The following is a 27,605-nucleotide window of genomic DNA, read 5'->3' as shown; positions in this document are numbered from 1 at the left end:
GGCATGGATCAGGGATGTTGCAGAGAGGCTGCCTGCTCTAGTAAGTCCCACCAACTATTACCCGCTTCTAGTGATACATGTGGGTGCTAAGGCTATAGATAGTAGTAGCCTGAGGAGTATAATGAAGGACTACAGAGCTCTGGGAGAGGTGGTCAGGGGTTCTGGAGCTCAGACAGTCTTTTCGACAATTCTCCAAGACACAGGGGAGGACCTTCCAAAGGCAAGGAGGATTGGACAGGTTAATAAATGGTTAAAAGGGTGGTGTCATAGTCAAGGGTTTGGGTGTCTTGGACATGGGCCCACATTTGTAGGCCAGGCCTACTGGGGGCTGGTGGAACTGCTCTGATAAAGAAAGGGAAGAGTGGCTTTGCTGGGAGGCTTGCCAGACTTGCCAAGGATGCTTTAAACTAGTTGTGTTGGGGGAGGGGAGCATCATTCCATCCCAACACACCCAGTCAGTTGCCAGCACCTATAATAAATACTCTGAGCAATGTAGTAATATTCTAGTCGCTCCAGCCATTGAGCCGGCTTCATTTGGAGCTCGGATCAGATGCCTCTATACAAATGCCCGTAGCATGGGGAATAAACAAGAGGAATTAGAGATGTGGGCACATCTACGAGTCTATGATATAATAGGCATCACCGAAACATGGTGGGATGGCTCCTTTGACTGGAGTGTTGGAATGGAAGGTTATAGGCTTTTTAGAAAAGACAGGCCTGGTAGGAGGGGAGGGGGAGTTGCCCTTTATGTTAGGGATAGGCTAGAGAGTATGGAACTCTGTCTGGGGACAGGTGATCAGTTAACAGCAAGTTTGTGGGTCAGGGTTAAGGGGAAATCGGTGACAGGACAAATTTCTGTGGGGATATGTTACAGACCGCCTGATCAAGAGGAACCTGTGGATGAAGAACTCTACAGACAAATAGGAAAAGCCTCACACTCGCAGGCCCTTGTTCTCATGGGGGACTTCAACCACCCTGACATCTGTTGGGGGGACGGTACGGCCCGGCACAAGCAATCCAGGAGGTTTCTTGATTGTGTGGAAGACAACTTCCTTCTGCAAGCAATAAAGGAGCCGACGAGGAGAGGTGCCCTGCTTGACCTCGTGCTCACCAACAGGGAAGGGCTCATTGGAAATGTGACTCTCCAGGGAAATCTTGGATGCAGTGACCACGAGATGGTAAAATTCGAGGTCCTCAAGACAGTGAGAAGAGCGTGCAGTAAGCTCACCGCCCTGGACTCCAAGAGAGCAGACTTTGGGCTCTTCAGGAACCTGCTTAGTAAGGTTCCATGTGATATAGCCCTAGAGGGCAAGGGGACCCAAGACTCTTGGTTAATATTCAAGGATCACCTGCTACAAGCTCAGGAGTGTTGCATCCCGACTAGAAGGAAGTGCAGCAGGAGGGCCAGGAGACCTCCTTGGATGGATAAGGAGCTGCTGAGAAAAATTTACAAGAAAAAAAGAGGCTTATAAAAGGTGGAAGCAAGGACAGGTGGCCTGGGATGAATACAGGGAAGTTGTCAGGGTAGTTAAGGACCAAGTTAGGAAATCTAAGGCCCAATTGGAGCTAAACTTGGCAAGGGATGTTAAAGATAATAGGAAGGGATTTTATAGGTATGTAGCGGCTAAAAAACAGACTAAGCACAATGTAGGCCCCCTCCGGAAGCTATCGTGAGAACTGGCTACACAGGACTTGGAGAAGACTGAGGTTCTGAATGGCTTCTTTGCCTTGGTCTTCACTGGCAAAGGCTCTGACCGCAGCACCCGAGTCTTGGAAGGCAGACGCAGGGACTGTGAAAACCTAGACCTTGCGCCCACTGTAGGAGAGGATCTGGTTCGAGACCATCTTAAGAACCTGAATGTACACAAGTCCATGGGACCTGATGAGATCCATCCGCGGGTCCTGAAGGAGCTGGCAAATGAAGTTGCAAAGCCACTGGCCATCATATTTGAAAAATTATGGCAGACAGGTGAAGTTCCTGATGACTGGAAAAAGGGAAATATAAACCCCATTTTCAAGAAGGGGACAATGAATGACCCAGGGAATTACAGAGCAGTCAGTCTCACCTCTGTGCCTGGCGAAATCTGGGAGCAGATTCTCTTGGAAGGCATGCTAGGGCACATAAAAAGCAACAAGGTGCTTGGTGACAGCCAGCATGGCTTTACTAGGGGAAAATCCTGCCTGACCAATTTGGTGGCCTTCTATGATGAGCCTACAAAAATGATGGACAGGGGTAGAGCAGTTGACCTCATCTACCTGTACTTGTGCAAAGCATTTGACACTGTCCCACATGACATCCTTGTCTCAAAATTGGAGAGACATCAATTTGATAGGTGGACCACTCAGTGGATAAACAACTGGCTGGATGGGCGCACTCAAAGAGATGTGGTCAACGGTTCAATGTCTGGCTGGAGACCACTAACGAGTGGTGTCCCTCAGGGATCGGTGTTGGGACCGGTCTTGTTTACTATTTTTGTCGCTGACATGGACAGTGGGATTGAGTGCACCCTCAGCAAGTTTGCCGATGACACCAAGCTGTGTGGTTCTGTTGATACGCTGGAGGGAAGGAATGCCATTCAGAGGGACCTTGACACGCTTGTGAGGTGTGCTGATGCCAACCTCATGAAGTTTAACCATGACAAGTGCAAGGTCCTACACCTGGGTCAGAGCAATCCCAGGCACAGCTACAGGTTGGGCAAAAAGGAAATTCATGGTAGTCCTGCAGAGAAGGACTTGGGGGTGTTAGTCAATGAGAAAATGAACATGAGCCAGCAGTGTGCACTCACAGCCCTAAAAGCCAACCGTATTCTGGGCTGCATCAAGAGGAGCATGACCAGCAGGTCAAAAGAGGTGATCCTGTTCCTCTACTCTGCTCTTGTGAGACCTCACTTGGAGTACTGTGTGCAGTTCTGGTGTCCTAAACATAGAAAGGACATGGTACTGTTAGAGCAAGTCAATGGGAGGGCCATGAGGATGATCAGGGGACTGGAGCACCTCCCATATGAAGACAGGCTGAGAAAGTTGGGTCTGTTCAGCCTGGAGAAGAGAAGGCTGCGTGGGGACCTCATAGCAGCCTTCCAGTATCTGAGGGGGGCCTAACAGGGATGGTGGTGAGGGACTCTTCATTAGGGACTGTAGTGACAGGACAAGGGGTAAGGGGTTGAAACTTAAGCAGCAGAGGTTTAGATTGGATATAAGGAAGAAATTCTTTACTGTTAGGTTGGTGAGGCACCGGAATATGTTGTCCAGGGAGGTTGTGAATGCTCCATCCCTGGCAGTGTTCAAGACCAGGTTGGATGAAGCCTTGGGTGACATGGTTTAGTGTGAGGTGTCCCTGCCCATGGCAGGGGGGTTGGAACTAGATGATCTTGAGGTCCTTTCAAGTCCTAACTATTCTATGATTCTATGATTATGTCTTTAAACAATATGTAGTTTTAGTGAGTTAATGCTACTGTTGATATGTTGTCTGTGCATTTTATGTAAAATATAATTTTATGCTTAAGATAAGATTCTGGTGCTGTTTAGAACCACGGAATATTTTTTCTTCTGTGAAGATTTTCCCTGGAGTGTTTTCTTAAAATTTTGTTATAGTAAAAGACTCTCAATGATGAAAAAATTGTTGTTGGGGAGTGCAAGTTACATACTTAAATCTCAGTCTTTCTCTGTGTTTCTTTGCACATGCACAGACCCACATGATATAGACATTTCAAATATTAAAAAGAAGGGCTAGTCACTCTACCAGAACAAAGAGTACAGTTATCAAAGCATAATGGCATTTTTTTTTGCCTTATACCAGCTCATTTCATGATCTGATGAGGTCCTCATAACAGCAAATGTTAGGCTGGGGTCCTCTTGAGCAACTTCGTTTCACAATATTTGAACCAGTACCATGAGGATGCAGAAATGGCATTTATAATAAAAACTACAACTGAGAAAACTCTTTGAGAGTACAAAGCTTCGAGGAATAATGACTGCTTCTCTCAAAAGTCTAAAATGTCACCCTTCATAGCTGTTGTAAAATAAGGTATAGGCAAGCTGGCTTTGATCCTGTAACAAGGGTGAAAAGGAACTGGTTGAAACTGGCATGAAATATGTTCTTTAATGGTTTGATTGGGATTTAATGTTTTCCAAGAAATCTGTGATGTAACCATTGAAAATCCATTAAGAGTCTATTATTATAATTTATAACATAAAAACAAGAAGGGGGATTGGGAGACCTAATAAAAGCATAGCAAATTAGTGATAGCAAAACACATTGGCTAACATCCTGTAACTGATGTTGACACTGCAATTACTGCTTCAGACATCATATGCTGCTCAAATAAAGAATTTCAGTCTTCTAAGGTAGGGGTGTGCATAAAGAAAATTAGGAGCTCTGTCCACAGCTGATAATAAACCACTTTAAAATCTCTGTACACTGTTTGATAATGTTTTTATATGCCATAAATTTAGTTACTTTTAATCTTAAACTAGTTTCTTTGCTCATGAAGCATGCTTAAAGGCATTAATGGTGTAAATACAAAACATATAAGTATGTGATTAGAGCTCTTACTGAATGAGTCTTCTCACACATTAATTTGTATACATGCTTAAATGCTTTGCTGGCTTCAAGCCACAGGCTAGTTAATGTGGTCAGGAAACCAATCCATTCAAACTATTGGACCTAACGATTATTCTTTTATACAGAAAAGGTTAGCAGCTGATACCGAATTCACTCCAGACTCTTCAGGATGCAGAGGCTGTTAAAGGAAACAATATACATTTTCAGAAATTAGTTTGACATGGTAAAAGTTCACCTTGACAAACTGGGAGCCAATTAGACATTTGGCAGCAGACAGCTACATGAAGAGACAGACCAAACTGGGCACTTCTGAAAAGAGCAAATTTGATGCATAGAATCTGAAAATGCTGTTTTTTTGCACTACAACTGAGAAAAAAAACATACTCACAAAACACATTTTGGTTCAAAAGCAAGTACATGAAAACTCGGAAAGAACTGTCTAATTTTGGTCAAAAAACTGGTCAAAGGGTGGTAATTTTTTTCATAAAGCTGAATTACAAGGTAAAACAGAAAGAGAACAATAAATGAAATGATCACTTATATTAAAGCTGGTAGCATATTCCAGCAGAATTCAAATAATACCAACAGTAAATCAGGTTCCTAACAATACAAAAACCAATGTATGAGTCCAATTGCAAAATGACAGCACAGCTTTCTGAGGTTCTGTTGCCTTGCTAGTTCCCTTGGGATTGAAGCTCTGCACTTTGGGGTGTCAGCTACTCCTTCTCATTAAAGATAGCCTTTTCTGCGACCTCCTTTCTGTCTCATCATACACATCAACAGTGAATATATTGAACACTGTGCCTAGTTTGCTGTCTGAAGTAGATTGCTTGTCACTGGCCATCAAATGGATGTTTGCCCACTTTGTACTTGATGGTCCAGCCAATTTGCAGCCCATGTAGGAGTCTGCACAGTCCAAGATTACTCAGCTTCCCGCACCACTCTCTGTGCCCACAAAGCCATCCATTTCGCTGTATAAGGCAATCAGTCTGACCAACCCTGATTTGTGTTTGGTAAACCCACTCTGGCTATTTCTGATTATGTTTTTGTTCTCTATGGGTTTGTGGAGCTGTGGGTAAAGCTCAGCAGTCTATAGTTTTCTGGATTCTAATTTTTCTTAAAGAGGGGCTTATTGTTACCTTTTTCCAGTCATCAGTAACCTCCCAACAGCCATTTTATTCAGAGGTGGTGAACAGTGTACCAGTCATCCCTTTTAGCACCCTCAGTTGATCCCACTTGGCCCCATGGATTTTAATACATCTAATTTCCTTACACTGCCACTAGCCATGTTGCCCTTCACTACTGGCTGCCCTTCTGTTTCCCAGAATGAACTGGTACGTGAGGTGTTTGGCAGCAGGCTTCAGCTGTGAACACTTATATAAAAAAGGCATTAAATGTTTCAGTCATTTCTATATCAGCAGACATGAGGCTTTTTTTTCCTGTTTGTCTGTGGACCAATATCTTCTCCAAGCTTTTGTTATGAGCGCTCCAGTGGAATCTCTTCATGTTATGCAATATGTCCTTACCTATTTTTAGCTTCATCTGAGCACTGACCTTTCTGATGTGGTCCTTAAGTGCTGAAACAATGCTTTTACATTCTTCTTTATTACTTGTCCTCATTTCCACTTCTTAAGTCTTTTTTTTTTCACATCTTGATTCACTGGGGTCTCTGTACTCAGACCAGTGGACCTTTCACTGAAATTCCTGTCCAACAATATATCTGTCCAACAGGGTAGTCTCTTCCTGAGCTCTCTGGAAATTTTCTTTATAAAACCAACCCCACTCCTCAAGGCACCTATATCCTTCATGGCTACTTTCCAGGGAATTCTGCTTAGAAGTTTTCTATTGAATTCAAAGTTTGCAAGCTCAGACTTCAAACTCTGCAGCTCCCCTGTCCAGGCATCCTCTGAATCCTAAAGTCAATAATTTCATGGTCACTGCAACCCAAACTGTTGTCAGTAGCCACATTTGCCATTCCTTGTCTGTGAGCAGCAGGTCAAGTACAGTGTTAGTGCTGTTGGCGCTGCTGGCATTTGTATTAGGAAATTATTACTGATGCCTTTTAGGAACTTCATGGACAAAAAGTTTCAAGTCTTTTCTCCTTACATTTAGTTGTCATTTTCCTTCCAAAATGATACCTTTTGTCTTTCCTCATAGGATTTAATTGTATTATTTTTTTTTTAACATATGACACCTGTGGTATATTGGAGGTGCAAACAACTAAAGCAGCAAAACTTGATGGTAACTTATTTTTGTTTGCTTGCAAAAGTCATTCCAGTCTTGGCATATCTGAGGTCAACAACAAAATCCAGGGAGCCAGTGAGCTTGCTGATATTTCAAAATTCCTGCTGTTTTTGTTTACAGACTTGTTATTATATATTGTTAAACTTGGGTGAGATATTCATGACTGCATTCAATACGAGTAAAGACATTTCTTGCCCTGGGGAGAATTAATCATAAAAACCCCCACACAGATAAAATAAGATGCCCTGGGAAAGCTTGAGGAAGGAATACATACAGAGGTTTCTGTAGCTTTATTTTTTTCTCTCTATTTTCCACCTTTTAATCCTGGCATGGAAAGAATGCATGCCGATGCTCAGGCATGGTTTGTGTTCATTCCACTCAGTCATGGAAAACAGTGAGTTTTACGAGGTATCTGAATAAAAAGATTGTTGTCTCTGTGAAAATGAAATCAAGACAGGTAACAGAAAAGAACTTGGGCAAAGAAGTGAAGGAAGGAAATTAATGCAGTAGGAATATGAATATAGCTGAGGAAGATCTTCCTGCAGGGTAATCAGATGGCTTTTTTTGTGCCAGATAAAAAAGTACCAGAAAACAAGAGTATGCTTTGCAGGTCTGAGTGGTGCAGGGGAACAACAGCAGCAGAGGTTTACACCTCTGTTGGGTGAACTTCTTCAGCTGTCTGGCATGGCCAGCAAGCCCATGGGCCAGTCTGGTGCTTTACCTGGGCTAAATAACCCTATTTTCAAGCCAGCCAACACAGTCTGAGGATTCTGCTCTCATGGCCTTAATTCTTACATGCTTCTAAATCATCATGAGCTGTGTCTACCTACTGGTGGTGTGCTGTACACTGCAGGTATCTCATGGGAGGTTTAGGTTAGAAACACTCCTGAGGGTGCAGGTTCCTGCTGCAGAGTGTGCTTCAGGAAACAGACCTATTTGAGAAGAGCGTAACAGTTTTGTCTGTTAATGACAGGGAATTATCAAACAATACCGACATTTCATTTCATCATAGTCAGAATGTCTGAACTGGCAATGCCCCAAAATGTTGTTTTGCTCTTTCTGCATTTCTGCTTTTTCTGTTAATGCTTATGTCATGGTAATCAAGCATCTCTGAGTATTTTTGAGAAATTCTGGAAAATAAGTAAGAATTTTGTCAACTAAATTACTTTTGACAAGCTTGCACTGAAATATTTCAGAAATCAGGCTTCACAGTAGTGTTTGTATTTTTATTCTAAATTGACATGGAGTGGGGAATTTCAAGTATTGGCATCTCATGAAATGTCACATCTATTTCTCCATTATGTCTCATTCTGACCTTATCCAAGAAGAGAAGGTGTGTGACACTAGACTGAAAGAGTCCCAGCTATTTTCTATGAATCTTCTTCCGAAATGAAGAAAACCATTTTCTGTCAACTCTGCCCTTTCTCCGATGAACATAGCCCTCTAGATAGTAGCATAAGCAGATGGCACAGGTAGAGTAAATTCTACAGAGTTCTTGTGTAAATGGTGTGCAGCTTGCAGGGCTTGTCAGGTTTCTCTTTTGTTTTTCACTTTTAAAGGTCATTGTTACATACAAAAAAAAAATTATGATGCCATTGGTGAGGGTTCATCTGTGTGTACCTGCTTAGAAAGAAGATGGTGCAACTCAGAACTAATACAGAAGAAATACTATATTGATTTCTACCAAAGTTTAATTCAGAAACAGGGCAGATGTGGCCCTCATTGTAAGCATTTTTTTTAATTTAAATTATCATTTTTGTCCCTCCGATTGGAAAGCTATTACAGGGTCCACTCAAAACAGTTTATCTGGGACTTGCAGTTACTTCCCGGGAACTTTCATGTATTCTGCAGATGAAGCTGTAGCCCTCTAAAATCATTAACCCACGTCATATAGTACAAACTACTACAGAGTATAGAGAGGTGGTACCACCTTCAGGCAGGAAAAACTGACTTTAAAGCTTTTCTTTTGCCTTTCCACTGGCAAAGGTGGTCTTGCTCCATTATCTTGTTAATGCATTGCCAGCTAACACCAGCTGAAGATTTACCCCTAACCGAACATTACAGTGCTGTCAAGTATTTCTCAACAGTTGTTTTCTGCATTAGCCATTCCTCTGAACAAATGAAAATAGCTAAACCAAATGAATTTTATCTGACAATGGAAGCATGAGAAAAAAGAAATACCCATGCATCTCAGTATTTAGTAGCTCCGCTTTTCTCAGGAAGCTGAAATAGTTAGTGGTCTTCTTGGCTTATTTTATTCCTAGTCTTGAACAGACTGTCTGACAGAGTAAGAAGAACATAATATCAAACCAATGGAGAAAGGCCACAGAGAATTTTTTTATATATATAGGGAAAAACAATCTCTCATTTTTCTAAAGAAAACAGGGCTAAACAAAGGAAATGTAATAAGGTACTCCTGCTTATCTGAAAGTTTCATGCAGGATTATTTCTAATCTCTTTTGCATATTCTACCCTTTTTAAGGCACATGAATGTCCAAGCAAAAGCATAAAAAAGTTGGGGATCAGGGAAGGCAGGAAAAAGGACACTGTTCCTATTTTTGACTTGAGCAAAATTATTTTATACTGATGTTATATATCCCCAAAGAGGTCACGTTCTGTAGCTGAAGCCAGGGAAGGATTACTGAAAATGAAAATCACCAATATCAAATTCCTCCAAATCACAGCTAGCCAGTGTACCACGTGCCATTCTAGGAGGCACCAAAACCACAGTTATCTCAACACTTAACTAGCAATTACTTTCAACCTTCTCCCTTTATTTACTCTTGTAAAGTACTCATTAAGCTGAGGAATGACAACGTTTCTGTACCAGGCCTTTTTGATTACTTTCCTTCCCAACCTGAATTTATTTCTCATGACCTTTAGAACTATCAATTTAGATCTTTCCCTTCAGTCATTTGGTCTTGTGCTTGATTGAAGCATTCTTCTAGCTGTGAACATGCTAGTGCAGTGACCTGGTGTGGCCCCTGCATTGGCAGATACCATTTCAGAAATCTGACACAATAGAACTGTCTAATCCAAAATCCAAAATGGAATTTTAATTCCATGGGATATTTGTTAGCTTAGCTTGCTAAGTAGGAGGTTTAATAAAGTGCTTTTTCCCCTTTACATTATAGTCCTTTTATTCCCCTCAGTGAGCTATTTGAAGAAAGGGTAGATCCTTCAAATGAGTGTAACAGGGAGAATATATAAAAAGCTTGTCAGGCTCTAGTATGAAAACCTAAGCTCGTTGATTTGAAGGTAAAATGTCAGTGCCTTGTCAATTATAGATTGTAGGAGATGCCTACCTTTTTAATCTGGATGTGTCTCTGGGTGATAAAGCTCATGAATATTTTCACTGCGTCTCTTTCCCTTTCCCACCCTAGAGAAAATTAATATACTGCTATGTTGAAGACCTGTTGCAGAATTCAAAATAGTAAATGGATTTCACTCCTGGGCATTGATTTTGGGCTTCCTTTGATTTGGCTTGCTTGTTTATACTTTTGTCTTCACACAACATTGTATTCTTCCACTTTCTTACTTTGTAAAAATGAACCTGTGGAAAAACTAAAAAGTATGAAGATGAATTAGTGTTGCCAGTACTCAGTGGTAATGTTACTCTAACGACTTCTGACAATGTTGATCAATGACGACCTCTTCCTGTTATGGTATAGGCACTATTTTTTTGAGAAAGTGCATTGTTCCAAAATGTGGATGCTTAAAATCTATAGATCATTTTTCTTTCACTGATAATTTTTCAGGTAATCTTTTGCCTAGAGAAGGTTATATTTATCACTTTTGTATTTTATCAGCATGAAATATATAAAATTGCTTTTTTTTTCCCCCTCAGAATTTGTTATTATGTTGATGTGGCCTTACGAAAAGAATTGATATCTTTGAGCTGGTAAACATATTACACTATTTTAAGAATGTTCTGAAAGTCTACATTTGATAGTTTGCCTAATATCTGGAAATGTCATGGGACCTAATCCTATTTGAGGCCTGAACAGTAGACAGATCAATAAATACACAGTCACATATCTTTGATATTTCATTGTACTTGGTACCACAATAAATTGCACTACACCATAAAACCAACTTTAAATGTAATACACAAATTCAATGAAATGCAGTTTGAATTTAAGCAAAACAAGACTGTTTACATTCTTAAGTAAAAGGCTAATGTAATATTCAGAAAGAAACAGTTTTAGGTGCTGCATCCCATATGTGTTTATAAAAAGGTACAAAGACAAACATCCACCTGAATATTGCTTATTTACTACGCATCTGAGGACAAGCCTATCTGAGAGTAGAGACCCCAGAAAACAATTACAGTGATAATTTTAGCTCCAAGGGACGTATTTCTTAAATTTCCATGCCCTTAGGCTGCTTAGGCTGCCTGTGGCTCTTTACTACATTCTAGCTCTAGTGACAGCTTTCTTTACACAAGTTACCGCCCCAATAATTTTCTTCCAAGCTGAATGCACAAGCTAACTCTACATGGTTGTTTCATGCTCCATTTTGTTAACTTTTAAAGCAGCTGATTGAATTCCACACTTCACAGCGCTCAGTGGGACATCTTAATTAAACAGACACATTTTCAAGTAAGAGCAATACCATACAGTGGAACATCTTTTTTCTTCTCCAGTATTGTGAAATTGGTGCAGAAATCTGCATTCGTTAAAGTCAAGAGCTTTCTCTTTTTTTTACTGGCCTGCAGAGAATTCAGAATTTTATCTACTGTATTTAGTGCTCGTTGCTGCTGCGAACTTCATACTTTATTACCCAGAACAGGTTTGTTCTGAAAAATAGTCTTTTCACAGCACAAATCACAGCTGAAACTGTATAGTATGATTAGCAACTACTTTCTTGGGTTGCCTTCTGAAACAGATGAAGAAACTTGCTAGTGACTGGCTGACAAATGAGATCCTTTGTCCCTCCTGCCACATGGATTCATGGATTTGCTTCTGCAGTAACTGCTGCTCCCTCTAGAGGGTACATACCTAAGTCCAGAGATCTAGGATACAAAGAAATTCTGTAATGTACTTGACAAGATGAGTTTGCTGGTGCACTGATATTTTTTTCCACACTCTTTACATTTTGCACTAATGATTCCTTGCACTATCATGAAGAAAATCCTGGGAGCAAGCACCCGATTCCAGTTCTGAGCGTAGTATCCGAACTTACAGCAGCCTCTTCTCCTGCTCTCTAAACTGAAACTGAGAAATTTTGCAGGATGAGATAGCTTCTAACACCAAGTCTCCCCAGCCTGCACAGTCAGGGGTAGTAGTTATGATATACAAGACAGGCTCACACAGCTCTCATGTGAAAGCACAAAGGAGGACATACAGACGTAGTCAAACCAGTAGCAGTTAATTGAAACACAGCAGTTTGATGAAAGCAGGTCGATGTGTTTTTCAGGAGAATAGTCTTCTTTAACAAACCTGTAACTGCAGTTATTTTTTGTTAAAATTACAAGTTCTAGTCTCAAAATAATTATGTTCTCATAATAGATTCTTGCAAGGGGTGCAATAAGATTCAAAATTATTTTTGGAAGGAAATGTAATAAGTTATGAGTGTGCAACAAAAAGAATTAGGGCAGTAGTACTTACTTTATTTCTCTTTTTACATAGAGATATTTACTCTTTCCTTCACTCAGCAACATAATTACATGCTTACTCATGCAATACTCTGCCTTTTCAAAGGAATTTTCTAATCCAGTAGTAGTAACTTGTACAAAAATATTCTAACATTGCCTGTGTATTTCTTAGTGGACCAGAAGGGCATCAGTAGTTATTCCTGTTTCAGCCACAGTCATTGTTCATTCCTTAAACACCTCACTAAAGGTATTTTTTGTTTTCTAACCTGTTCTGCTGTTTGTTTTGGCTGGTGCTTTATTCACTTGAGCATTCTTCTTGTCAAAAGAAAAGTATTCATGATAAATGTGCTTCCAAAGCATCAAATCTGAACACAATTGTCTTGCACTACATATGCTATCTCTGTTTCTTGATGTGTAAGACCTGTAGGTGAAATATTCTTCACTCAGCTCAACCATGCAAACATTGGCAGTCTGCTAACAAGGAAGACTTTCTCCTGCTACATTTTAGTGAAGGCTACAAATGTCTGTCCACATCCCTCTTCCCTTCTCTTAGATACGGTACTGTGTGCCAGGAAGAGTCCTTGAGGATGGAGTGAATGTATTTATCAGAGCTTTCACAGTTTGCTTTCTTCCCTTATGCCTTACTAAAGAATGAACAAACTGGAGGCATTGGTCTCTTCTGCCTGGTGGCCAGCACTTGTCTTGGATATCACAGTTATTGTGTAAATGAAAAACGAAAGGTCTGAGGAATGGACAATGTAGCCTTAGGTTCCTGCAACACTAAAGAAGCTAAACTAAAGACAATAGATATTGGCATTATAAGAACTGTGTCTGGACTTCATCAAGGAAGTTGTGTATGTCATATGGGTAGCCATATCTAAGCTACAAAGTTTCCTCATAGAAGATCTTTTGCAGCTGACAGAGTGGAGAAATCATCATGGTTGCCTATATCACATACTATGGTCTCAAATGGTGCACAAGGATTCTTGCTAAGCAACTGACAACATGACTGTCCAAAACAGATGAGCATTAAAAGAAAAAGAAGTTGTGAGAGCAAGGAGGAGGAACCAAAACATAGCGTTGGTGAAAACAGAAAGATTCTGTTACATATCTAAAGCTGATGAATAGGTTTTACATGGGGGAATGACAGTCTGGTAAAAACAGGTTTAAAAAATCCCTCAATTTTAAGGTTATCTTACAGGAATTTCTAATATTAACTTAGGATGTGAATGTTGAGTACCTTGGTTGATGGCACCATCTGAGAAATGAGAGCATAGTTACACCTGTTCAACCCCATTTCAAAGCAAAGCATTGCTGTCAGAGGCAGGACTTGCTAGAAGAACATGTGAACATTATTCAGCATCAAAATAATCTCAGCACATTATCAGTCTGGTCTTCTGATTTACCTTCCGTTTTGCCACAGTGCTTTGAATGTAGCATGCCTGAAGGACATGAGTGCTGCGCAACTACACACTATGAGTAACACCAAAATGAGGTAATGAAATATCACTGCAAGAAGAAACTGGGAGGTGAAAATGGACTTTCAATAGTCAAGCCTAAGGATGGTGTCTTTCATTAGCAACAGATGTCTCAAAGTGGCTAAGTTCAAAGTTCATGCTTGTAATTTCAGATTCATTCTTGTAACTTCAATGCTACTAGCTGGCATCCATGACAGACAGAAATCCCTGGAAACACGGTCTGGAGGAATCATGCATTTTTATTGCCTTTCCAAGCTGTTACCTTAACACAGGTAGGCTGCGTATCACAAGCATGCTTCAGATCTGACAAATAACAAAATGCCAGTGGTGTGGTTTCAATTTCACCAGCTCTGTCAAATACTCGGTATTTCAGTGGAAAACATAATATCTACTAAAAAGGACCTAGCAGCTATCTGTAAACACATGCTGCTATTAAAAAAGGAGATTGAAAAGGCTAATAGCCCTCAGTTGCCTCTTTTTGTTGTGCCCTGCTAAAAGCCAACACAGCAGAGAGTGGCAACTTTATGAGAGGCCAGGACTAGCTGTTCTGGTTGAAACTACTGCTTTCAGCTCTGAAGATACAGCTGAAAGTCTCGTGCTATCTTGGACACTGTCAGGTCTTATTATCACACTACAGGTGACACATTGAGCTGGCAGAGTTATATTATGAGAAATTGAATTACCCACAACGCACAGGTTCTGAAGCACTCTGCAAATTACTGCTGCACGCTCAATAAGGAGCCACAGCTCAAGCAAGCTTTCCCATAGGGCAGTCTTTGTTGGGGAGCTATGGTCTTCATCGTCATCATCATCATCATCATTAACACACACACAGACACACACACACACGTACATGCATTTCCCTGCATTTACAGCTGTGGAGGGAGGAGCTGTGTGCTCAGCCAAAATAACTTTCACAGGCAGATATGGAGAAGGACTTTATCAACATTTCTTGACAATTAACTTGTAGCGTGTAGCAGGTAAAAAAGGATTGACTTTCTTGTGAAAATGGCTCAAAGTCAGTCTTTTTATCCTCAAGATGTCTAAAATCTGAAAAATCGCAAAAACTATCTGCTCACATCAGCTCTGTACCTGTGTGCTACCTTCAGGGTCTCAAGAAGCAGAGCAGAGAATTGCTTTTGCTTGCAGCTGCTTCTTAAAATATTCAAAAATTAGCATCCAGCAAACACTAGGTTCATAAAAAATTAGTCTAAGGCAATCTCAATATTCCCTTTTCCCTGGAAGCACTGAGTTCAGAAGTGTTGTGTCAATCTTGTGCTAGACCTCTGCAGTAGGGGCATATTACTATGATTATCCTGTTTATGAGCCTTATTCTGAAGAGCACTATGGTGTTGTGCTGTTTGCTATTATAAGCACCTGACAAATGCATATTCCTGTCAAAGAACTGAAACTTGTTACAAACACACTACAAAACTTGGGCAAAACCAAAGCATCTCTTATCTTACACTTTTTCAGAGGTTTGCTGAAAACAAATTAACTTGCACTTGGAAGACTCAATGTCCATTTTAGTAAGTGCTTTCTTCATGCCTAATTTCAGCCTGCCTGTGTTTGGCTGTAAAACTGAACAGAAAGGACTGCAAAATACTGTTATAATGAGGAAAAAAAGCTGGACAAGTTAATGATTCTCATATCATTACTTCATATGACTTAATTGTTTTGAATCCTTTAAAAAGCAGGAATGAGCAGGATTGTAGAGAACTGGAATTTCCATAATCTATATGCACCCATTCTAGGCAAATTTTCCTAAAACTGTCCTTGCTGCTTCGGTAGTATTAAACAAAAATAATCTTGCTGAAGACTGTGTTGACTTTGACACAATATTTGACTTCTGCTGATTTGGTGAAGAAAGCAAAAGTAAAGAGGCTTTACTAAAATTAGTTACCATAGCAATGAATATGAGCTTATCTTTCATGTCCTTCAGCTCCTAAAAAAACAATCCAAGTACTTTTACTTGCTGTATGGTACCAATGAGAACTATTTTATCTTTCACTGCTTGTCTTTCAGTGGGAACAGAGTTTATTCACCTGGAGACTTTATTATAGAATTGTTTCTAGATAACAGAAAGCAGTATATGAAGATTTGAGGAGCTTTTATCATCTGAATGTTACAAATAACAACATGGCCAGGGTGGTTGTTTTTTTTTTTTCCTAGCAGCAGTTAAACCCTAAAACAACAGAAACAGAATTATAACACAGTCACTAAATTATCATATGGGCTTTTTAATTGCAACATTGATAACAGAGTGTACCCTACAACACAGCAGTGAAACAGACCTCAGATTAGTCACATGTGTCAGGTACAGCTACTGCACAAAGAAAAGAGTAGAACAGAATATCCTAGAGAATAGATTCATTGCAGGGGCATGTATTGTAAAGGTAATGTCCTACACAGTAAAATGCACAACAGTTCCATGGCAATATAATAACTTGCTCCTTGACTTTTTTTTTAATCAGTCCACTATACTCCTAGGCAACATGTTCTCTTGAGAGCTATAAATCTAAAGGATAAAAAAGGATACTTTACTGAGCTGTTTTGCCTTCAAGGTTTGCTTTTGATTAATGACATAATTGCATTTCTTCAAAGGATGCTATGTAAATAAGATTTGCCTTTTGACATGATGGAGTGGGAAAGGATTTAAATAATTTTAAAAATCTTTGTCATTGCTGACTTTTCACTGCTTTGGCATTGTGGAAAATGTCCATTTAAAATCTTAGGAAGTACCTGAAGTGATCAATAGCAGTCAGGGACCTTGAAAAGTAATGAAGAAAGCAACAAAATATCTTGCTCAGAAATACTTAGAAAATTGATTGGACACACTCATGGGGCTGGAGTCATTAATAAGGCACAGAGTCTTTCATCAGTCAGTCAGTGAGTCATTATGTTCCTATAGAAGTTTAATGTGCTATTTGAACCAGTATACATGTAGCTAAAATACTTGAGGTTAGCTCTGCTGACTTTAAAATTAAAGTAACACTTGTTTAAATGATGCTGGGTAAAAATCAGCTGTAACACCATTAATTCATTGAAAATTTGGGTATTCAGTTATGGTCATTTTTTTTTATTGTAGGAAAAAATTTTCTTATGCAAATTGTCCAAATATAATTCTTCCTCTCAGAGAACTGGGAGGAAAAATGTTTCATATCTTGCCAACCTGATTTTCCAAATTACTTTTTAATGTTTCGAATAAATTTAAACTTACTTATGTTTGAAAATTTGAATTCAATTCCAGTCAGAAAAATTCCTTATTTTCAGCTTATTCCTCCATCTAATTCCACATCAATTTTAAAAATAAAATTTTATTTTCTGAGAAAAAACATTTTGTTTCACAGTTTTGGACCATTTTATTGGTTGGTGGCAAAGCTGGGTTTTAGCCTTTGTGCAAGGTTTTTTATCAGCAAGTTTAAATCCTACACTTCCGTTGAGTACACTCGGGTCATTTATACTCCAAAAGTTGTGGCTGTTGCACTGGCAATTTGCAATCATATGCAATAGAAACTTTCAGAATTTGCTTAAAATCAGGAGAAATGTGCTATTTAATGTAGCTGTATTGTTACTGCTCAGGACACTTCCTCTGAGCCTACCTGTTTCCTCACCAGTAGTGAACAATATTCCAAATGTAACAGAGAGGTTTGCCATTGATCCAGATATTTTGATTTTTGGAAGTATTGTTAATACTGTAGACTTTCTTGGTTTTATACTTTAAAGAACAAAGGCACACATAATGGGGCCCAATTCACCTTGATCCTATGTGCAAATACAGGTTTCACATCATTCAATTTTTCTCTAAACCATAGATATAAGTCTTGGTTTGTATTAAATTAGTGAGATCTATGTTACAAACACATTGCTAACTTTCTGGTATTATATTTGCTATTAGAACAGGGGAAAACATATGGTTTTTAACTGTAACACAGGTACCTCCAAAAGCTCTGACTGAAACTGTTTTGGTTCTCAACACTGTTGAGTTGGTTAGATTAGTATGAAATACTATTTTTTTTCTACAGTGTGAGCTAAACAAAGAGACTGGAAGTGAACAAGCCATATATTCTTCAGATGAGGTTAAGCACAGTATTGATTGTTTTCTTTTTCTATATGTCAGTGCTGGGATTCCACTTATCTCTCTTAAATCCCAGATGTTCAGGAACAAACACGAATAAGAAAAGCCAGCAGTTAAACTCTCAGAGCCTTGTCTCCCCCAGCATATATTGACAGAACAGGACTTTCTGCTGTCATATATGTCTGAGTGAGCATTGATTTTGGTGCCTTACCTCCTGGTGGGTTCCTCTAGGCCACTGAGCAGAAGCCCTTGCTTTTACCAGCAGGATTCTGTCCTCTAATTACTGTGCTAATGAGGAATGGCAGAAGAAGGAGCACAACTCAGAGGAAGACACTCTTGTGGAGGCAAACCTCCTGAGCTCTATTTCTAAGAACAAATGTTACCCCTTCCTTTCCTGTCTTCTTTGCTTTCTGCTTTCCGGAGCTTAGGCCAAAGACTGCAAGGCAGGAGATTTGAGGTGGCTTTAGTGCAGCTAACTAAGTTAGTTAGGTTTGCATTGGCCTCACAACAGCTCCTCTCTTGGTCTCAGGCTGGACTGATAAGCTTGGAAGGATTCTGTGTGGGGAATGAGGAAAGGCATCAGAAGCTGAGGTGGTGACACTGGCATTTGGGTTTCCTGAATGTCAACACTCAGATAAGCAAACCAAACTAAAAACCAGAAATTTGTTTCCTATGCTTGTGCCTTCTTGTGGTAGGTGGACACATGCTGCACACAGTTTTTGTTGTATATATAAGTTAACCTCTCAATTTTTTTTGAGACTCCTCTTTGACAGACATTTTCTACTTGCTTTATTCAGGAGGGATGTCACTGAGGGTGACAGCTGTTGGGAAATCCTGTTGGTGTCACTGGCATAACAGAGGTATTGGAGGAACTGCAGAGAGATGGCAGAGAGAAGGTCAGACAGGGAAGGTCATGGAGTTTGTAGGAATTTGTCCTGGGTTCAGCAGTAGCGATCATTTTTTCTCCTTCTTGGTAGCTGGTGCAGCGCTGCGTTTTGACTTTCAGGCTGGGAATGGTGCTTATAACACGTATGTTTTGAGTTACTGCTCAAATGTTTACTCTGATCAAGAACTTTGTGAGTCTCATGCTCTGCCAGGGAAGGAGGGGAGGCCAGGAAGAAGCAGAGACAGGACACTCAATCCAAGCTGGCCAAGGAGGTATTCCATACCACAGCACGTCATGCCCGTTAAGGTAACTGGGAGTTACGACAGAATTTAATGTTATTTATAAGTGAAGAAGTCCCACACTGATGGGTGGCAAGCTGGGCATACAACCTCAGCCTCTGTGGAAAGGCAGTGCCACAGCTCCCAGAAATGACTGTGCCAGATGGCTTGTGGCAGTGACTAAAATGTGCAGGAACCTTGACTTTTCTTTAATGACTGCGAAGCATCCTTAAAGTGGTTACAGCTTTGAATTACAGCCCTTTACTCTCAACACACCAGAAAATAACTTGCTTGTAAGAATGAAAACCACCTGACCTCAATACCTAATTTGATCCATTTAGTTTGATAGTTACATCTATAGGTATAGTAATCCATAGAAATATTAATCCATTAGAGAGAAACAAGCTAGTAGTCTATTCTATACATCGCAAAGTAAAGTAATTGCTAAAGAAGTAAGTGAGGGAGATTAAATAGGATCATGAAATACAAGCTGTAAAATTAGGCTGAAATGAAAAGCTTCAATTTTCTCACTAGAAAAACACAAAATAACAAAAGGTGGTTTTGTAAGCAATAAAAATCCTTCAGGTTCATAAAAGAGGGAAGAACAGTTTTACAGATCTGAGAGTTAAAGGTGTTTTGGAGTGCTGAATGAAAAAATGCTGTTTCTCGTCTTTTATTTTAGGATGCTCCAACACAGCTGTCTGCAGAGATCCTATATGGTCTTAAGCACTTAGTAAGAACAATGATAAAAGCCTGTTCAAGATGTCAGTGCTTTCTGTCTGGACCTGGGAGAGTGTACAGCCCAGCACATGAATCTGTTGGTTTCCAGGCGTCAATAAATTATCAGAGCCCTTCTAACTACAAAACTCCTAACAGCATCTCTGAGTGTCCAAATCGCTGAATCAAGAAAAAATATTAATCTTGCCGTTGTAAAGATTTCTGCTTGTTTTGAGGTAATTTGTGGCACAATTGGTTGCACATCTAAATCACTTGATCTAATTAATAAAATGGGGTGTTGTGGTTTAACCCCAGTTGACAACTAAGCATCCACCACTTATTATATACCTTTTATGTCATGCCCAGGTCCCATACTTTCCGATGGACCATCATCTTTCCAGTGTTTTGATGTATGTACACAGGTATCATTCCCTTAGTCTATGGACCATCCCTATAAAAGTCTGTTAATTTAGTCTATGACTTTGTGTTGTGTCAGTTATAACAATCTTTCAAGGCAGGAAAGGTGGTATATGGTGTTGGATTACTGCATGGTGAAGCCAATTCTGATTCCATCACCTCTACACTTGCCTGGTTTCATCAAAGTTCATTCTTCATTAATCTGGGTGTTTTTTACTGGAATACCCTTGATAGGGTGATCGAAGAGGAGTTGGGTTCAGATCCTCAAATCCAGAATGGCAGACAGGGACATCATGAGGTGCCCAGTGTGGTGGTGGTCATACAGCCACCATAGAAGTGATAATATGCAGTATTACACAGTGATTTACACCATACAGTGTAATTCATTGGCTATTGTCACTCAAAACCAAGCTCTCCTGAGATACACATCAGACTTCCCTATCTTCCCCCTACCTACCTACGAAGTGCACCCAAGTCCTTGAGAAAAAGCAATCCCACAAACGGATTTGCCTTTGCTGAGGCAGGAATAACCCAGACTGTTTTCCCTAGTATATATTTTTATGTGCACTACAGGAAATTTATCCCCTTCTACAGCATGTAAAATTTTGATTGGGCAGGACCAGCCCAATTGGTAGATCCTCTAGCACTGACTAACCAGGTGTCTTTTTCTAAGTACGTATCCCAGTGATTGAAAGTCCCACCATCCATTGCTCTTAGTGTAGTCTGCAATAGTCCACCGTATTGTTTAATTTTCCTGGAAGTAAGTGCATGATAGGGGATGTGATATACCCACTTGATGCCATGCTCTTTGGCCCAAGCATCTATGAGGTTGCTCCAGAAATGAGTCTTGTATGACTCAGTTATTTCTGAGGTACTGTGTCACCATAAGACTTGCTTTTCAAGACCCAGTATAGTGCTCCTGGAAGTGGCATGGGGCACAGTGTGTTTCCAGCCATAAGGTGGCTGCTTCCACCATTGTAAGAACATGGTGCTTGCCTTGGCACGTTTGTGGGAGTGTGATGCAGTCAGTCTGCCAGGCCTCCCCATATTTGTACTTTGGTCATTGTCCTCCATACCAGAGAGGCTTTAACCTCTTGGCTTGCTTAATTGCAGTCCATGTTTCACATTCATGAATAACCTTGGTGATAATGTCCATTGTTAAGTTCACTTCTCGATCACGAGCTCATCTGTATGTTGCATCTCTGCCTTGATGGCCTGAGGTGTCATGGACCCACTGCACTAAAAATAATTCACACTTCTGTTTCCAATCTAAGTCTGTCTGAGCCACTTCAATCTTAGCAGCTTTAACCACTTGTTAGTTGTTCTGGTGTTCCTCAGTGGCCTGTCTCTTGGGTACAGGAGCACCTATATGGCGCACCTTCACCAGCAGGTTCTGCACCCACGAAGTGATATCTTGCCGCAATGCAGCAGCGCAGACGGTTTTCCCTCTGTGCTGCCAGTTAAACTGTTTCCATTGCTGCAACCACCCCCATAGGGCATTTGCCACTAACAGTGAGTCAGTATAGTACTGAGACCATCACCATGCCATGGTGATTGCAGACATACTGCTCTCACACCAGTGAAGAGAGAACAGCAGGCAGCTAAACAAAATACACCAATAGGTTGAGTGTCCTCAATAGGTGACCACATGAGTTAAACTAGCAGTGCTTCTTGGAAGGGTAGATATATCAGATATGGTTATCATTTCCCCCAAGAATGTGTGAAAAGAAGAATTTGTCTCATTATGCCTTTCTACATTTTTATTGTTTTCATTAACAGGCAATAGTAGAAAATTTGCCCATTCTATCAAAAAAGAAGTTTAAGGTTAGCATATTATTCTGTTCTACACATGGAGAGTGTCACAAGCATTATTGTATTACTTGGAAATGCTTATTTCTTGGTTCTGTGCTGGAACATATTTGCTATATATGTATAAATAATAAATACGAAGGCAGCTATACTCTCTAACAATGCTGTTTCTGTAACAAACCAGAACCAATACACTTTTGTTTTTTCCCCAGGATAAACAATGACTTATGAATTTTTATTAGGTATCTTAGGTTTTCTCAAGAATATGTGCATCAACAACAGCAGGTTTTGGTCTTGGTTCTTGTTTTAGTAAGCATTACTTTACATGTGGTTTGTCTTTACAAATAAGCTTAAACACTGCTACTAATTTTTAATTGTGGAATTTGTCTTCCCTTCACCCCTCCCCCACTCCACTCTTTCTATAGCTTAATTTTGCTTGTTTTTTTGTATGGTATGTTTTCATTCCTTTGGTAGACACTCTGTTCCTTGCAATAATGGTAAAATATATCATTTCAGACTTTGTGTGACCTCTGCCTCACATCCACACATTCCCAGCATAAATGTTTTTTTCCAGTGCCTCATTTAAAATTTAGCTCACTGTATTCCAGCTTTCCTCCTTGAGTTTTTCTCATTCTAGCTTTTCACTTTCTTACTGTAGCTTTGAGTATAAAGTTATCTGGTCCATGCCCAGTTGATAATTAGTAAGTGCCTCAGTGTCCAGCTGGCTGTTCCAGTGTCTGGATATAATTTGATGTTTTTTCCTGACAAACAAGTTGCTAAAATTCTTTTTTAACACTGCTGCTGCAGTGTTATGTAGAGAACAATATAAAAGCTTTGCTACTTTACAGGTTTATTAACTTTTCATCTGTCTTTCTTTGCATGAAACCATTGTTTCCTGAAAATACAGCAGAAAACAAAGGCTAAATTCTACTAATTTCTCAGTTTATTTCCAGGCCATATGTCTGGGGCAAAGGCATGCCATTTGCCTTTTGTAGACTTAGCTTTAGAAGTAACACTTCTGCTTTACATTTTATCTCTGTTTCACCATCTCTGTTTACTGCAGCATTAGATGTGTTTGAACTGTGTTGCATCAAAGTTTTAAATATGGTCCCATCAAAGTTTTAAAACAGTTATGCTTTGCAGATTGAAAAATGTCCATTGTTTTTAATATTAAATTTTTATTTTCCAAGATTCTATAGGACTTACAGGAAAGCAGGACGTTGCTTTCTCTGCTGTTATTTGACCTGCTCCCTCTTGTGTTGGCATGTCTCTGCTCGTGTAATGTGCTTTCATGACGTTAGATGAAGAGACTATTGATTTACAGCAGACGATTACTTTAGGAATAATTTTTCAGAGAAATGGATTGGCACTGCAGATGATTAATGCTAAACAACCTGCAGGTATTAAAGAAATTGCTTTAATTATTTGCAATAGACATTCAGGATGCCCATTCACCACCTGCTTTAATGGGCTGAGAAGACTTCACTAGGTTGACAGACAGCAGGGAACTATTTCACAGGACCATAAACCAGCAATTCGTTGGGAAAATATGCAAAATTAATATCTTTCTCCCAAACCTCGTGGGTATAATCAGATTTTCCTACTAAAAGATAAAATGTAATTTTCACTAGATAGCAAAACTAATCCATACCAGACACACTTTGTCCCTATTGAGCAACTATCCTAGACAAAAAACCAATGCCTGAACTAATCAAAATATCTACAGTCTCCTATAGCATAGTCTGAATATGGCAGACCAGCAGGTTCAAAGTGTTATTTTCTTCCATGCCTTTTTGGTCTGTGTCATTTTCTCTTGGTGAAATACACAGACATATTTACACTGGGTTTGGATGCTCTCCATCAAGTAATTTTTAACCACAGTTTTGGTTCCTCACCTGTTCTTGTGCCTCAGAAGAATTATACTGGCTTATATGGGTTGAAGATACCCTTGTAGTTTGACAGGATTTTGGTCATGAATCCTGGCTAACTGTTACTTTAAAATTAAATTCTAAGACATCACAGGACTGGGGATGGTGTGACCACTGCAGCCAAATGAGCACCCTTTTCCTCTACTGATGAATCAGTAGGTGCCAGATGAGGCCATGTTCTGCTTCTTAGATACTGGCATAAGTACTGCCACATTGTTTTCCTCTGGATATGTTTTAATTTTCTGCTTAAATGTAAGTTACTTTATTCTATTCTGCATTCTTCATTACCTCTAAACTTAACTCTAACCTTTTCCCAAGGCACTTCCTTGCACTTTCATCTGCTTTTATCAAGGGGTACAGGGCTGCTGTGAATTCATGGGGCACTGGTGCATGATCTGACACCTGAAAAGCCTACATAGGAGGGAACACAAGGAGAAACTCACATTCACCCTGCATGTGGCTTCCCATCTGGGGAGACATGGGATGCTTCAGCCTGGGGATAGTTGACTGGTTGAGCACTGTGGCAGATGCCAAGCTGTGAGATCCACACTCCTGGAGACAGATAGTCAAAACTCAGCAGGACAAGGCCAAGAGCAACCTGGTCTGGATTTGCAGTTGGCCCTGCTTTCAGTAGGAGGCTACTTTATATGCCACTAGAAGTCCATTCCAGCCTCCTTCTCTTACCCCTTATCCCTTCCTCTCCCCCTTTCTCTTGCTTCCTGTTTCTTTCTTCTCAACGGAAACAAAACCTGTCATTTCCCCCAAGATGCTAAAAAACTAATTAATGTGCAAAATTGACATTTAATAAAGTCAGCAGTCAAAGGTGCTGACTAAGTACAGCAGGACTGAACCCCACCTGCTCCTGAGGAATTTTGAATAATAAACTAGTTCATTGGCAAAAGATAGCTGAAGTTTGAGCTGTTTTTTGCCTCCAAAGTCACTCTTGTGACATTGTAATTCATATTAATGAAAAAGCAGTGTTTTGGTACTGATGTGTAATTGGAAAAGGACAGCTGGTATAATTAAACTATGTAAAGGACATAAAAACATAGCCAAAGGACATTATTTATAGGTCATCCCTCATTTGTAAAAAAGGTTATTTTCAAGCAGAGAAGCAGAAAGACAAAATCCAATCATCCCACCAATAAATCTTTGCCTTGAAAGCTTTCCATTTGTGAATCTGCATTTCATCCTTTAGGTCCAAACTACACTTTTTTTATTTTCCCAGAGTCAGCCTGTTAGCTTGAATTCTGAACAATTTACTTCATGAATTTTAATTACTGTTTTTGAGATAGTTTTGGTGCTGGTCCTCTATGACTTGGTCATTTTGTATGGGAAAGTGTTGGATTTTTTTTTTTTGTTTCAACTACATATTCAGCACACATGTAGCCAAGTCTTAGAATATTTTTTGCATAGGTTGCATGCAGTTTTCCCCTAGAGGAAATCTAGCAGGTGACTTTATTATATCAATTTGTGATTTAATAACACCTAGGCTCATTTTTTAAAAGTAAGACTAATAATTCCTTGGGAAGTTGTACTGCCTCAGGTAAATTCATTAAGTGGTCCTAGACAGGCTTTCATTTCTCAAAAGCCTCAAACTTTATTTTCTTTAATACTTTAATAAAAAGAAAGATATATTCTGAAGCAATTTCAAAGCAGGCTAACAATTATTAAATACAATTTAACAGGAAAAATACACCCTGACTTGTCTGGTGATTATTTCTAAAGCAATCTAAAAAAAATCATTTTAAGTAAATAACCAAGGAAAGTTGGTTGGTGCTTGTAGGTGTAGAACAGTTATTTCTTTTGACAAGCAGGTTAATGATGATTCAATTTGAGCATACTCCTTCATTTTAAAGATGGTGACTGTGCATTTTGGATATTAAGTAATACATACTTTTAACAGACAATTCATGAAAATAAAACTCAATGTCTGAGGAGAAATGCCATGAAAAAAGTCTGTGTTGCTGTTGCCGGCCATAGGAGTACAAATAGATTCACCTTTCATTGGAAAGTGGTTGGAATCAAATTAACCTCTCCTGTTGTAGAGAGCAAGTCTAAGTGCATCCGCCTGTCAGATGTTCTGAGGTGCCATTTCCTAGCAACTAGAAAATGCTAATTCATGATGTTGATTAAATTGTCTGGGCTAGGCCAGACCTCAAAACTGCCTTTTTATGCTTTGGAGTTATTTCTCTATTAAGATGCAAAGGAAGTAGGTTATTGCTGCAGTTCATATGTAAAAACAATGTGGATCGTCATGGAAGTGGAATATAAGGAGGAAGAAGAGGATGCAAATATATTGACAGCCAGACGAAAACTGGGGTGTTGGTGGTAGAATTCTTGAAGAATATGTGTTTTTATAATACAAGACAACACATAAATCTTGAGTGCGCTTATTTTTCTAAAAGTATTAAGCAAGAAGCACCTTTCTGAACATACTAATACTTAAAAAATGACAACAAATACTTTAAAATTAGCCATCAGCAACCCCTTAAACACATAAAGCAATCAAAATCATGAAGTTTCACTAAAAACGTAAATATATTAAATATTCAGTTTACTATCTGTAACCACAACATGTGGTTCTTGAAAAGCCCCTCCAAAACCAGCTGTATGTCTCCACTGTTGTTCCAAGTAGTCTGGTGTCTTCCAAACTGAAGCAACCTGTTTCAGATGTTGGCACGGCACTAGTTGGGGCAGTGCTACATTCTCATCTCTGGGTCAGAGCCTGAGTCCCCTTGTGGTGGGGCAGATGGGAAGGTCCAAGAGGGATGACAATGGTGGGAAAGGACTTGCAGGATTCAACAGGATGATGTGGGTTGAAATGTTAACACACATAGCCTTTCAGATGTTATCATATAAAGCACCGAAGAAGCTTACATGTTGCAATGAGGTCAACTTTTCAACATTATACCAGGAATTGAAGGCCATCAATATGAAAATATGTCTTGTTTCAAAGGGTAGCTTCCCTCCTGCTGCTTCTTCTGTCAGTGAAGTAACTATTTGCTGACATTAAAATAACTCAGTCATAGCTATGAGTTCTGACTGTAACCATGAGCTGGAGGTTACAGAGAAAGGATGAGTGTCAAGTACCAGCAGATAATCTCTCAAGAACCTAAGACTGTGTTTACACTCAAGTGTCTCTGATGATAACAGCTTTTAAAAAAGAGGGGGAACATTTCTCCCTCTCAGCAATTATGACATTGGCAAAAGAGAAATATTTCCACAAGGCTTTGGTAGGCTTTCATGGCTGTATTCTCTGGTGTGTGCAGCTGCCTTCATTAACAATAAAGGAAATTACACAGTTGCAAGGTGAGGGGGAAGGAAGGGGCAAAAAAGGGGAGATATGGAGAAGGTGGAAAACTATGTTCTATGAGGAAATATAGGATTTGTTCCCTCCAGCTATCTTTTCAAATGTTCTTGGCTTTGAAATTGTGTACATATCAGAGGTTGTTAGGTACACAAAAATAAATCAGTGTTTTCTGAAATAAAAACCTGGGTCAGAGACTTGGCAGACTTCAAGTATTGTTTTCCCTCAATGTGGGTTATGGAATCAGGAGGGTCTTTTTTCAATTTAAAGCACTTAGGGATTTCATTCTTAAGATGCTGATTA

This window comes from Melopsittacus undulatus, chromosome 1 (assembly GCF_012275295.1).
Source record: "Melopsittacus undulatus isolate bMelUnd1 chromosome 1, bMelUnd1.mat.Z, whole genome shotgun sequence".
Lineage (NCBI taxonomy): Eukaryota > Metazoa > Chordata > Aves > Psittaciformes > Psittaculidae > Melopsittacus > Melopsittacus undulatus.
Note: the sequence above shows the minus strand (reverse complement) of the source record.